A 12,669-nucleotide genomic window follows, 5' to 3' on the forward strand; every position below is an offset into this window, starting at 1 on the left:
AACGAAAGGAAAATCACTACAAACAACTACAAACGATTCTAAAGAAGACTGCGCAAGCGGATTTGCGATATCTCAATGTCGGATGCGAGTCATTTAAAAACTTTTTTTTATTTATTAATTGATAAAACTACATTATTGTTACTACAAACAACTACAAACAAAATGCTATCATTTTCCGTTTTAAAAAATTAATTTTTAAAAAGTCGGTGCTAGGTTCACATAGCTACGATGTCATTTATAATTATAGACTGTTGAATCTCGATTCATACTACTTCAAAAAGTTTGACTAATTTTAAACTGTACTACTAAACATAAAAATAGATTTTTATTTCTTAAAATCCGTTATTTTGCTTTTTAATAAATTCTTAGACTAATATATTACACATAATTAATAGTTTCATTAAAAAATTAGCACTGTTTAATCTTGATTTATACTACTTGAAATAGACCAACTAATTTAGAATTATAGGTACTACTAAAAACGAAAAACTTAAATATTTTAAAAAATTTTTTCTTTTTTTCTGTGTAATAAATTCATAAATTAATATATCACATATAGTATCGTTTATAATTATATACCGTTGAATCTCGATTTATATTACTTCAAAAAGTCTGACTAATTTTAAATTGTACTACTGAACATAAAGTTAGATTTTTATTTTTTAAAATCTGTTATTTTGCTCTCTAGTAAATTCTTTGACTAATATATATATATATATTACATATAATTAATAATTTTATTTAAAAATTAGCATTGTTTAATCTTGATTTACACTACTTGAAATAGGCCGACTAATTATGAATTATATCACTAAGAACAAGAAATTTGATTATTTCTTAAAATTTTTTATTTTTTTTCGTGTAATAAATTCATAAATTAGTATGTTACATAAAATATCGTTCATAGTTATATACTGTTGAATCTCAATTCATACTACTTCAAAAAGTCTGACTAATTTTACACTGTACTACTGAACATAAAGTTAGATTTTAATTTCTTAAAATTTGTTATTTTGCTTTCTAATACATTCTTAGACTAATATATTATACATAATTAATAGTTCCATTAAAAAATTAGCACTGTTTAATCTTGATAAACTTAAATGTTTTCTGCTATTAATTTCTTTAAATATTTTTATTAATAAAAATATATATATATTTATTTATTAATATTATATATATATATGTATATATATATGTATATAATATATATATAATATTAATAAATAAATATATATATATATTTTTTTATTAATAAAAATATTTAAAGAATATAATAGCAGAAAACATTTAAGTTTATCAAGATTAAACAGTGCTAATTTTTTAATGGAACTATTAATTATGTGTAATATATTAGTCTAAGAATGTATTAGAAAGCAAAATAACAGATTTTAAGAAATTAAAATCTAACTTTATGATCAGTAGTACAGTTTAAAATTAGTCAGACTTTTTGAAGTAGTATGGATCGAGATTCAACAGTATATAATTATAAACAAAACTTTATATAACATACTAATTTATGAATTTATTACACAGAAAAAAAGAAAAGGTTTTAAGAAATATTTAAATTTTTCGTTTTCAGTAGTATAATTCAAAATTAGTTGGTCTATTTTAAGTAGTATAAATCAAGATTAAACAATGCTAATTTTTTAATGAAACTATTAATTATGTGTAATATATTAGTCTAAGAATTTATTAAAGAGCAAAATAACAGATTTTAACAAATTAAAATCTATTTTAATGTTTAGTAGTACAGTTTAAAATTAGTCAGACTTCTTGAAGTAGTATGTATCGAGATTCAGCAGTCTATAATTATAAACGACACTTTAGCTATGTGAACCTAGCACCGACTTTTTAAAAATTAATTTTTTTAAACGGAAAATGATAGCATTTTGTTTGTAGTTGTTTGTAGTAACAATAATGTAGTTTTATCAATTAATAAATAAAAAAAAATTTTTAAATGACTCGCATCCGACATTGAGATATCGCAAATCCGCTTGTGCAGTCTTCTTTATAATCGTTTGTAGTTGTTTGCAGTGATTTTCCTTTCGTTTGTAGTTGAACGGTTCAAAAGTTATAAACAATTGTTTATTCGTCCAAGAGGTAAATTTGTTGATTTTAAAGATATCGCGAATTCGTTTGCGCAGTCTTCTTTAGAATCGTTTGTAGTGATTTTCGTTTCGTTTGTAGTTGAGCGGTTCAAAAGTTATAAACAATTGTTTATTGGTCCAAGAGGTAAATTTGTTAATTTTAAAGATATCGTGAATCCGCTTGCGCAGTCTTTTTTAGAATTGTTTGTAGTTGTTTGTAGTGATTTTCCTTTCGTTTGTAGTTGAGCGGTTCAAAAGTTATAAACAAATTGTTTATGATATCTTTAAAATAAACGAATTTACTTTTTGGACGAATAAACAATTGTATATAACTTTTGAACCGCTTAATTACAAACAAAAGCAAAATTACTACAAACAACTACAAACGATTCTAAAAAGGACTGCGCAAGCGGATTTGCGATATCTTTAAACTTAACAAATTTACTTCTTGGACGAATAAACAATTGTTTATAACTTTTGAACCGCTCAACTACAAACGAAAGGAAAATCACTACAAAGAACTACAAACGATTCTAAAGAAGACTGCGCAAGCGGATTCGCGATATTTTTAAAATTAACAAATTTACCTCTTGGACGAATAAACAATTGTTTATAACTTTTGAACGGCTCAACTACAAACAAAAGCAAAATCACTACAAACAACTACAAACAATTCTAAAGAAGACTGCACAAGCGGATTTTAAAAATCTTAAAAATTAACAAAGTTAACTCTTGGACGTATAAACAATTGTTTATAACTTTTGAACCGCTCAACTACAAACGAAAGGAAAATCACTACAAAGAACTACAAACGATTCTAAAGAAGACTGCGCAAGCGGATTTGCGATATCTCAATGTCGGGTGCGAGTCATTTAAACATTTTTTTTATTTATTAATTGATAAAACTACAAACGAAATTATTGTTACTACAAACAACTACAAACAAAATGCTATCATTTTCCGTTTTAAAAAATTAATTTTTAAAAAGTCGGGTGCTAGGTTTACATAGCTTAATATGTATTATAAAATGTTTTTTGTCTTCTTTTTTTTAAACAGAAATTTTTATCCTAATTTATTGTAATCCATCCATTTTGAGGTAACGGAACTACCTATAATCTACAATCTAAATCTACATTTCTATTATCTAATTTTTACGAAACCGTTACCTCGTAATAAAATAATAGCTCACTCACCAATCGATGCGCAATGACAAAGTTGACTGCATCGAAGCTACGTTGATCTGTAACAAACAAAAGAATTCAAGTTATAGCAACACAAAATAATTAATATTTCTAAAAATTATTATTGAATTTTATATTCAACCCGTACAATAATCAAGAAATATATAATTAAATAACTTAAAAAATTTTTTAAAGGCTATTTTTTCAATATAAATTTTTATAGGAATTTTTATATGAACTTTTATATATTAAATGTATTTTTTTCTAATTCTCTCTTCTGTTTGAACTTTTCAAATATAGAAATAAAATTAACATATACATAATTTATAACAAGTATTACACAAATAATAAATACTTACCCAAAGGTTGCTCTGCCGGCGCCTGATGCCTCCGAGGCCTGTTCCTCCTCTCAGGTTGATCAGGACTGTTCGTTGTCAAAGTCTTTTGATTTACACGCGCGATACTTTAAACGACACTCCCGCACTAAAACGCCCGATACTTTGGACAATACTCCCGCACCAAAACGCGCGATACTTTGGACGACACTCCCGCACTAAACGCGCGACGATTTGCATAGCATTCGAATGTGTCTTACAATTAAATGCCTGTGGCGGAATCAATTTGTTCAATACGAACGTGTCAGATACGCCGTATGTGCTTAATTACTCTATTAATATTTAATAATATCTTTCTCTTTTCCGCTCTTTAATTAATATTTATATTAATGAATATTAATATAAAGGAATTAATATTAAGTATAAAAGAATTTTCGTTCGTTTTTTACTATGTGTCAGCCGTCATGAGAACTCAATAAGCGATTTATCATTAATCCGCGGCTTGCAATTAACGCGGTTTGTTATGCTTATTTCGTCAAATTACGTGATAATGTAACCGGTCAATTTTAAAAGTAAGAGATAATAAAATAATATAATAAAATATAGGTAAAAATTTGCATTAAAAATTTTAAGATGTTATCGTAAAATTGTTTATAACTTTTTTATTATTATTCCGTTTGTCACGATAAAATATTCGCAAAATATATTTTCAAACACACATTATTTTAATACAACTTTGTTTAACTAGTGTAAAGATAACAATCAATATGAATGAATTACAAAATATATGTATATTAGTATGAAATTACATTAAATTAAAGTGCATTACATTAAAGTATATTATAACAATAAATAATGATAATTATATAATCATTTAAAAAAATAATTTGTAATCACACATTTACTTTTAATCACAATTAATCATTACTGTGTTTTTTATAAAATAAATTAAGTTAAATTTACTATTATATTATAAAATGTTTTTTTAAACTGAAATATTCATCTTAATCTGTTGTAAGTTGTAATTCATCCATTTTGAGGTAACGGAACTATCTACAATCTACAGTCTACAATCTACACAATCTAGATCTACATTACACTCTAATCTCTACAAAACCGTTACCTCATAATAAAATAATAATTTATTACTCATCAATCGATGCGCAACACTTGACTGCAACCTACATTGAGCTGTAACATATAAATAGAATAAAAATTGTAGTTGCGTCCAAGATAATTAATTTTTCAAATAATTATTATTGTATTAGATTTTTATTTTTCATACGTACGATAATAAGAAATATAATAAGAAATATAATTAAATAATTAAATAATTTTAAAAATTTTGATTTAACAACTAGATTGTTTTGATTATTTTAATTATTTTGATTAATTTGATTAATATTGATTTATTGCAATTAATAAATAAATTATAAATACTCACTTTAGGTTGCTTCGCCGGCGCCTGCTGCCTTTTCCAGACCTCCATCTCTCTCAGTTTATCGATGTTCGTCAGCTACGTTGATCTGTAACATGCAAATTGAATCTAAATTATAGCAGCGCTTAAATGGTTAATATTTCAGAAAATTATTATTGAACGTACGTACGTAATTTTATATTCAATGCGTACAATAATAAAATAGATACATAATTAAATAATTAAAATTTTTCGATGAGTTATTTACTAAAATAGTTAAAGTGTTTTTCAACAAGAACTTTATACTTGAAATGGACCACAACCATATGGTCGAAACGTCGTAACTTGTATTAAATAAACAAAATTTATTGGCTAGTTTGGTCGATTAATTTACAACTACCCTGTTGATTAAATAATTTGTTATAAATTTTGGAAAAATTATTTTTTTTAATTGAAATCTTTATAAGATTTTTATATAAAAATATTTTCTTTAAAATCTCTTTTGATTAAATTATTTAAATAAACGAACTGAATTATATTGCGCATATTAAAATTTTCCTTTTATTGAATTTGCATAAATAATGATAAATAAATAATAAATTATTTACCTCATGTTAACCTCGTCACTTGATACCGCTCCGGACTATCCTCTCTTCTCTTATTTCACTCTTGCTATATTTTCTTCGTGGCACTCTCTAGCGAAAATAATTCATTACATTTAATTGTACAATCGCAAAAACAATTAATTATCTGCGCGCCCGTACTAATACTCAAATATATTTAATAAACGCGCGACTTAGCATGACATTTCCGACTTTAATGGTTAACGACGTGCACTTGATTATAGCGGGAAAATAACGCGGGAAAGCGCGCGCGAAGCTCGATATTCGCGGTCTCTTGCGACATCTCTAGAAACTAACCTAACATGCACGCCGCATGCTAGCTAACAGCAGAGATTTCAGCAAATCATCGATGATCGCACAAACACTGTATTTATACGCTACGCGGTTGAACACTATTAAAATATGATTTCAATACATGCCAAATGATTATTGTATATATATCACGAGACAATGATTTATATAAATTCACACACATCGCGTCGATGTTTACTCAAGTAAATAAAACGCACGAGATATTTTCTTCGACAAACAGCGGTTGCTACGATGCGTTTAAGCGTTTAATCAAATTAAATAATTGCAGGGATTGATACTTACTAATCGCTTGTACACCATGATTGTGACATTTTTCACGATCTCGCGTCTCGAAAACTAATGCGAAGCCGCGTTGTCAATGTGCAACATGCTTGCTCGACTGTCGCCGCGCGAATGACAACAATATATATATGTATGGAGCGCGTTGCAACGCTGCCTGCCTGTTCGAGTGTCGCCGCGCGAGTGACAAAAATAAGAGCGCATGCAAACAATATGATATGCCGTACATCATTGCTCGACGCTGTATTTATATGCTATGCAGTCAGAAATTATTGAAATATGTATATCAGTTATGGCTTACCTCTCATCTCTAAATGCGTCGCGGTTCAGACTGACGATTCCGTCTCGCGCTCCCGATGTTTCATTATCGATATGATGTCGATGTTTCATTATCGATATATAACTTCACATTGATGCGACGCCGGTCCTTTCAAATTAAGTTAAGACGTAACGAACAATTTGAAAATATACGAGGGTAAATCGAAAAGTGCTTCTTTTAATAAACCGAAAAGATGAAAAGAAAAAAGAAAAAAAAAGAAAAGAAATACTACGAGAAAAAAAAAGAAAAGAAATACTATGAGAAAAAAAATGTTCTTTGGATGAGAAGGTCATTGCAGTGGTGCATAACTGGCTACGCATCCAACCCAAATCTTTCTTCCAGGATGAAATACAGAAGCTTATTAAGTAGTGGATCAAATGTATCGATGTTAGAGAGGATTATGTCGAAAAATGATATGTAAATTTTCCACATAGGTTAAAATAAATGTGTTTTTCTTTATTTGTCCCTTTACTTTTTGACTTACTCTCGTACAAACGAAATATAATATCGTGTGCACAATACATTTTGAACGCGTAAATTCTATGAGTATTATTATTATTAATAAACGTCTGATGTATTATGTTTTTAATGATTTATAATTCTATTTTCTATCGATATTTTCGCATCGATATCTACTTTACGCGCGAAATATATCTCAAACAAAATTGTCACCTCGATACACTTACGAGTAATTTAATTGTGCGAAATAATACTTACTAATCAAAGAGAATGATTCTGTAATACTTTTGATAATCGCTTCTCGAAAATTAATAAATAATATACGCAGCGCGTCGCATCGCTGCCTACCTGTTCTAGTGCCAAATAATAATGTAGCCGCGCGTAAACAATATATAATATACATAATATGGACTAAATATTGTATTTATATTTATCCTTACAGTAGAATGTATCGTAAAATAAATGTATGCCAAATATTCATTCTTTTATTTCGAATTAATTTTAATGAAAATCCATTAAACGCGCAATCATATTATTTGTACTTTGTACACTTCGCTAATAATTACTACAGTCTTTAGTCATCTATACAAAAAATCAGGAAACTGCAGAATGTTAAATTTTTAAAGTTATTACAGAATCTTTTGGTACCATGCAGACACCAGCGTACAAAATTTTTAATACGATAAACATAAAATAAGGATACGTCGCACAGGGTCCGCGTCAAAAAAGTATCAATTTCTAATATTTTAAGACGAGCCAAAAATTCATCGATTATACATTTTAATAGTACATTGATTACAGAATCTTTTGGTACCAAACAGACACCAGCGTACAAACTTTTTAACTTGATATACATAAAATAAGGATGCGTCGCATAGGGTCCGCGTCAAAAAAGTAACAATTTCTAATATTTTAAAACGAGCCAAAAATTCATCGATTATACATTTAAATAGTACATTGATTACAGAATCTTTTGGTACCAAACAGACACCAGCGTACAAATTTTTTAACTTGATATACATAAAATAAGGTTGCGTCGCATAGGGTCAGCGGTAAAAAGTATCGATTTCCAATATTTAAAGACGAGCCAAAAATTCATCGATTATACATTTTAATAGTACAATGATTACAGAATCTTTTCGTACCATGCAGACACCAGCGTACAAATTTTTTAATATGATAAACATAAAATAAGGATGCGTCGCATAGGGTCCGCGTCAAAAAAGTATGGATTTCTAATATTTTAAGACGAGCCAAAAATTCATCGATTATACATTTTAATAGTACATTAATTACAAAATCTTTTGGTACCAAGCAGACAACAGCGTACAAACTTTTTAACTTGATTTACATAAAATAAGGTTGCGTCGCATAGGGTCAGCGGTAAAAAAATATCGATATCTAATATTTTAAGACGAGCCAAAAATTCATCGATTATACATTTTACTAGTACATTGAATACAGAATCTTTTCGTACCATGCAGACACCAGCGTACAAATTTTTTAATACGATAAACATAAAATAAGGATGCGTCGCATAGGGTCAGCGGTAAAAAAGTATCGATTTCTAATATTTTAAGACGAGCCAAAAATTCATCGATTATACATTTTAATAGTACATTGATTACAGAATCTTTTGGTACCAACCAGACACCAGCGTACAAATTTTTTAACTTGCTATACATAAAATAAGGTTGCGTCACATAGGGTCAGCGGTAAAAAGTATCGATTTCCAATATTTAAAGACGAGCCAAAAATTCATCGATTATACATTTTAATTGTACAATGATTACAGAATCTTTTGGTACCAAACAGACACCAGCGTACAAATTTTTTAACTTGATATACATAAAATAAGGTTGAGTCGCATAGGGTCAGCGGAAAAAGTATCGATTTCCAATATTTAAAGACGAGCCAAAAATTCATCGATTATACATTTTAATAGTACAATGATTACAGAATCTTTTCGTACCATGCAGACACCAGCGTACAAATTTTTTAATATGATAAACATAAAATAAGGATGCTTCGCATAGGGTCCGCGTCAAAAAAGTATGGATTTCTAATATTTTAAGACGAGCCAAAAATTCATCGATTATACATTTTAATAGTACATTAATTACAAAATCTTTTGGTACCAAGCAGACAACAGCGTACAAACTTTTTAACTTGATTTTCATAAAATAAGGTTGCGTCGCATAGGGTCAGCGGTAAAAAAATATCGATATCTAATATTTTAAGACGAGCCAAAAATTCATCGATTATACATTTTACTAGTACATTGAATACAGAATCTTTTCGTACCATGCAGACACCAGCGTACAAATTTTTTAATACGATAAACATAAAATAAGGATGCGTCGCATAGGGTCAGCGGTAAAAAAGTATCGATTTCTAATATTTTAAGACGAGCCAAAAATTCATCGATTATACATTTTAATAGTACATTGATTACAGAATCTTTTGGTACCAACCAGACACCAGCGTACAAATTTTTTAACTTGCTATACATAAAATAAGGTTGCGTCACATAGGGTCAGCGGTAAAAAGTATCGATTTCCAATATTTAAAGACGAGCCAAAAATTCATCGATTATACATTTTAATTGTACAATGATTACAGAATCTTTTGGTACCAAACAGACACCAGCGTACAAATTTTTTAACTTGATATACATAAAATAAGGTTGAGTCGCATAGGGTCAGCGGAAAAAGTATCGATTTCCAATATTTAAAGACGAGCCAAAAATTCATCGATTATACATTTTAATAGTACAATGATTACAGAATCTTTTCGTACCATGCAGACACCAGCGTACAAATTTTTTAATATGATAAACATAAAATAAGGATGCGTCGCATAGGGTCCGCGTCAAAAAAGTATGGATTTCTAATATTTTAAGACGAGCCAAAAATTCATCGATTATACATTTTAATAGTACATTGAATACAGAATCTTTTCGTACCATGCAGACACCAGCGTACAAATTTTTTAATATGATAAACATAAAATAAGGATGCGTCGCATAGGGTCCGCGTCAAAAAAATATCGATTATTAATATTTTAAGACGAGCCAAAAATTCATCGATTATACATTTTAATAGTACATTGATTACAGAATCTTTTGGTACCAAACAGACACCAGCGTACAAATTTTTTAACTTGATATACATAAAATAAGGTTGCGTCGCATAGGGTCAGCGGTAAAAAGTATCGATTTCCAATATTTAAAGACGAGCCAAAAATTCATCGTTTATACATTTTAATAGTACAATGATTACAGAATCTTTTCGTACCATGCAGACACCAGCGTACAAATTTTTTAATATGATAAACATAAAATAAGTATGCGTCGCATAGGGTCCGCGTCAAAAAAGTAACAATTTCTAATATTTTAAAACGAGCCAAAAATTCATCGATTATACATTTAAATAGTACATTGATTACAGAATCTTTTGGTACCAAACAGACACCAGCGTACAAATTTTTTAACTTGATATACATAAAATAAGGTTGCGTCGCATAGGGTCAGCGGTAAAAAGTATCGATTTCCAATATTTAAAGACGAGCCAAAAATTCATCGATTATACATTTTAATAGTACAATGATTACAGAATCTTTTCGTACCATGCAGACACCAGCGTACAAATTTTTTAATATGATAAACATAAAATAAGGATGCGTCGCATAGGGTCCGCGTCAAAAAAGTATGGATTTCTAATATTTTAAGACGAGCCAAAAATTCATCGATTATACATTTTAATAGTACATTAATTACAAAATCTTTTGGTACCAAGCAGACAACAGCGTACAAACTTTTTAACTTGATTTACATAAAATAAGGTTGCGTCGCATAGGGTCAGCGGTAAAAAAATATCGATATCTAATATTTTAAGACGAGCCAAAAATTCATCGATTATACATTTTACTAGTACATTGAATACAGAATCTTTTCGTACCATGCAGACACCAGCGTACAAATTTTTTAATCCGATAAACATAAAATAAGGATGCGTCGCATAGGGTCAGCGGTAAAAAAGTATCGATTTCTAATATTTTAAGACGAGCCAAAAATTCATCGATTATACATTTTAATAGTACATTGATTACAGAATCTTTTGGTACCAACCAGACACCAGCGTACAAATTTTTTAACTTGCTATACATAAAATAAGGTTGCGTCACATAGGGTCAGCGGTAAAAAGTATCGATTTCCAATATTTAAAGACGAGCCAAAAATTCATCGATTATACATTTTAATTGTACAATGATTACAGAATCTTTTGGTACCAAACAGACACCAGCGTACAAATTTTTTAACTTGATATACATAAAATAAGGTTGAGTCGCATAGGGTCAGCGGAAAAAGTATCGATTTCCAATATTTAAAGAGGAGCCAAAAATTCATCGATTATACATTTTAATAGTACAATGATTACAGAATCTTTTCGTACCATGCAGACACCAGCGTACAAATTTTTTAATATGATAAACATAAAATAAGGATGCGTCGCATAGGGTCCGCGTCAAAAAAGTATGGATTTCTAATATTTTAAGACGAGCCAAAAATTCATCGATTATACATTTTAATAGTACATTGATTACAGAATCTTTTGGTACCAAGCAGACATCAGCGTACAAACTATTTAACTTGATATACATAAAATAAGGATGCGTCGCATAGGGTCAGCGGTAAAAAAATATCGATATCTAATATTTTAAGACGAGCCAAAAATTCATCGATTATACATTTTAATAGTACAATGATTACAGAATCTTTTCGTACCATGCAGACACCAGCGTACAAATTTTTTAATATGATAAACATAAAATAAGGATGCGTCGCATAGGGTCCGCGTAAAAAAAGTATGGATTTCTAATATTTTAAGACGAGCCAAAAATTCATCGATTATACATTTTAATAGTACATTGAATACAGAATCTTTTCGTATCATGCAGATACCAGCGTACAAATTTTTTAATATGATAAACATTAAATAAGGATGCGTCGCACAGGGTTAGCGGTAAAAAAGTATCGATTTCTAATATTTTAAGACGAGCCAAAAATTCATCGATTATACATTTTAATAGTACAATGATTACAGAATCTTTTCGTACCATGCAGACACCAGCGTACAAATTTTTTAATATGATAAACATAAAATAAGTATGCGTCGCATAGGGTCCGCGTCAAAAAAGTAACAATTTCCAATATTTAAAGACGAGCCAAAAATTCATCGATTATACATTTTAATAGTACATTGATTACAGAATCTTTTGGTACCAAACAGACACCAGCGTACAAATTTTTTAACTTGATATACATAAAAAAAGGTTGCGTCGCATAGGGTCAGCGGTAAAAAGTATCGATTTCCAATATTTAAAGACGAGCCAAAAATTCATCGATTATACATTTTAATAGTACAATGATTACAGAATCTTTTCGTACCATGCAGACACCAGCGTACAAATTTTTTAATATGATAAACATAAAATAAGGATGCGTCGCATAGGGTCCGCGTCAAAAAAGTATGGATTTCTAATATTTTAAGACGAGCCAAAAATTCATCGATTATACATTTTAATAGTACATTAATTACAAAATCTTTTGGTACCAAGCAGACAACAGCGTACAAACTTTTTAACTTGATTTA

The 12,669-nt window shown here is 29.1% G+C and overlaps 2 long non-coding RNA genes across 3 annotated transcripts in view; both read right to left on the reverse strand.

Annotated features, from left to right (window-relative positions):
* LOC145944816 (uncharacterized) overlaps nt 1-3,955 on the reverse strand; it is a 394,708-nt gene extending 390,753 nt beyond the window's left edge. For both annotated transcript variants that reach the window (XR_014426733.1, XR_014426734.1), the window contains exons 1-2: nt 3,631-3,955; nt 3,284-3,330 (exon numbers count right to left, since the gene is read on the reverse strand). This is a non-coding gene — a long non-coding RNA (uncharacterized LOC145944816). The remainder of the gene's footprint in view (nt 1-3,283; nt 3,331-3,630) is intronic.
* A 492-nt stretch (nt 3,956-4,447) lies between these two features.
* LOC145943361 (uncharacterized) lies at nt 4,448-6,401 on the reverse strand. Its single transcript, XR_014426509.1, has 4 exons — nt 6,241-6,401; nt 5,632-5,718; nt 5,051-5,132; nt 4,448-4,797 (listed from the first exon to the last, which is right to left on the reverse strand). It is a non-coding gene; the product is annotated as an uncharacterized LOC145943361 (long non-coding RNA).
* Between the last annotated feature and the right edge of the window lie 6,268 nt (nt 6,402-12,669).

Source organism: Prenolepis imparis, unplaced genomic scaffold (genome assembly GCF_030444845.1).
Source record: "Prenolepis imparis isolate NDT839.2.m4 unplaced genomic scaffold, iyPreImpa1.0 SCAF_1, whole genome shotgun sequence".
In the NCBI taxonomy this organism is placed as follows: Eukaryota; Metazoa; Arthropoda; class Insecta; order Hymenoptera; family Formicidae; genus Prenolepis; species Prenolepis imparis.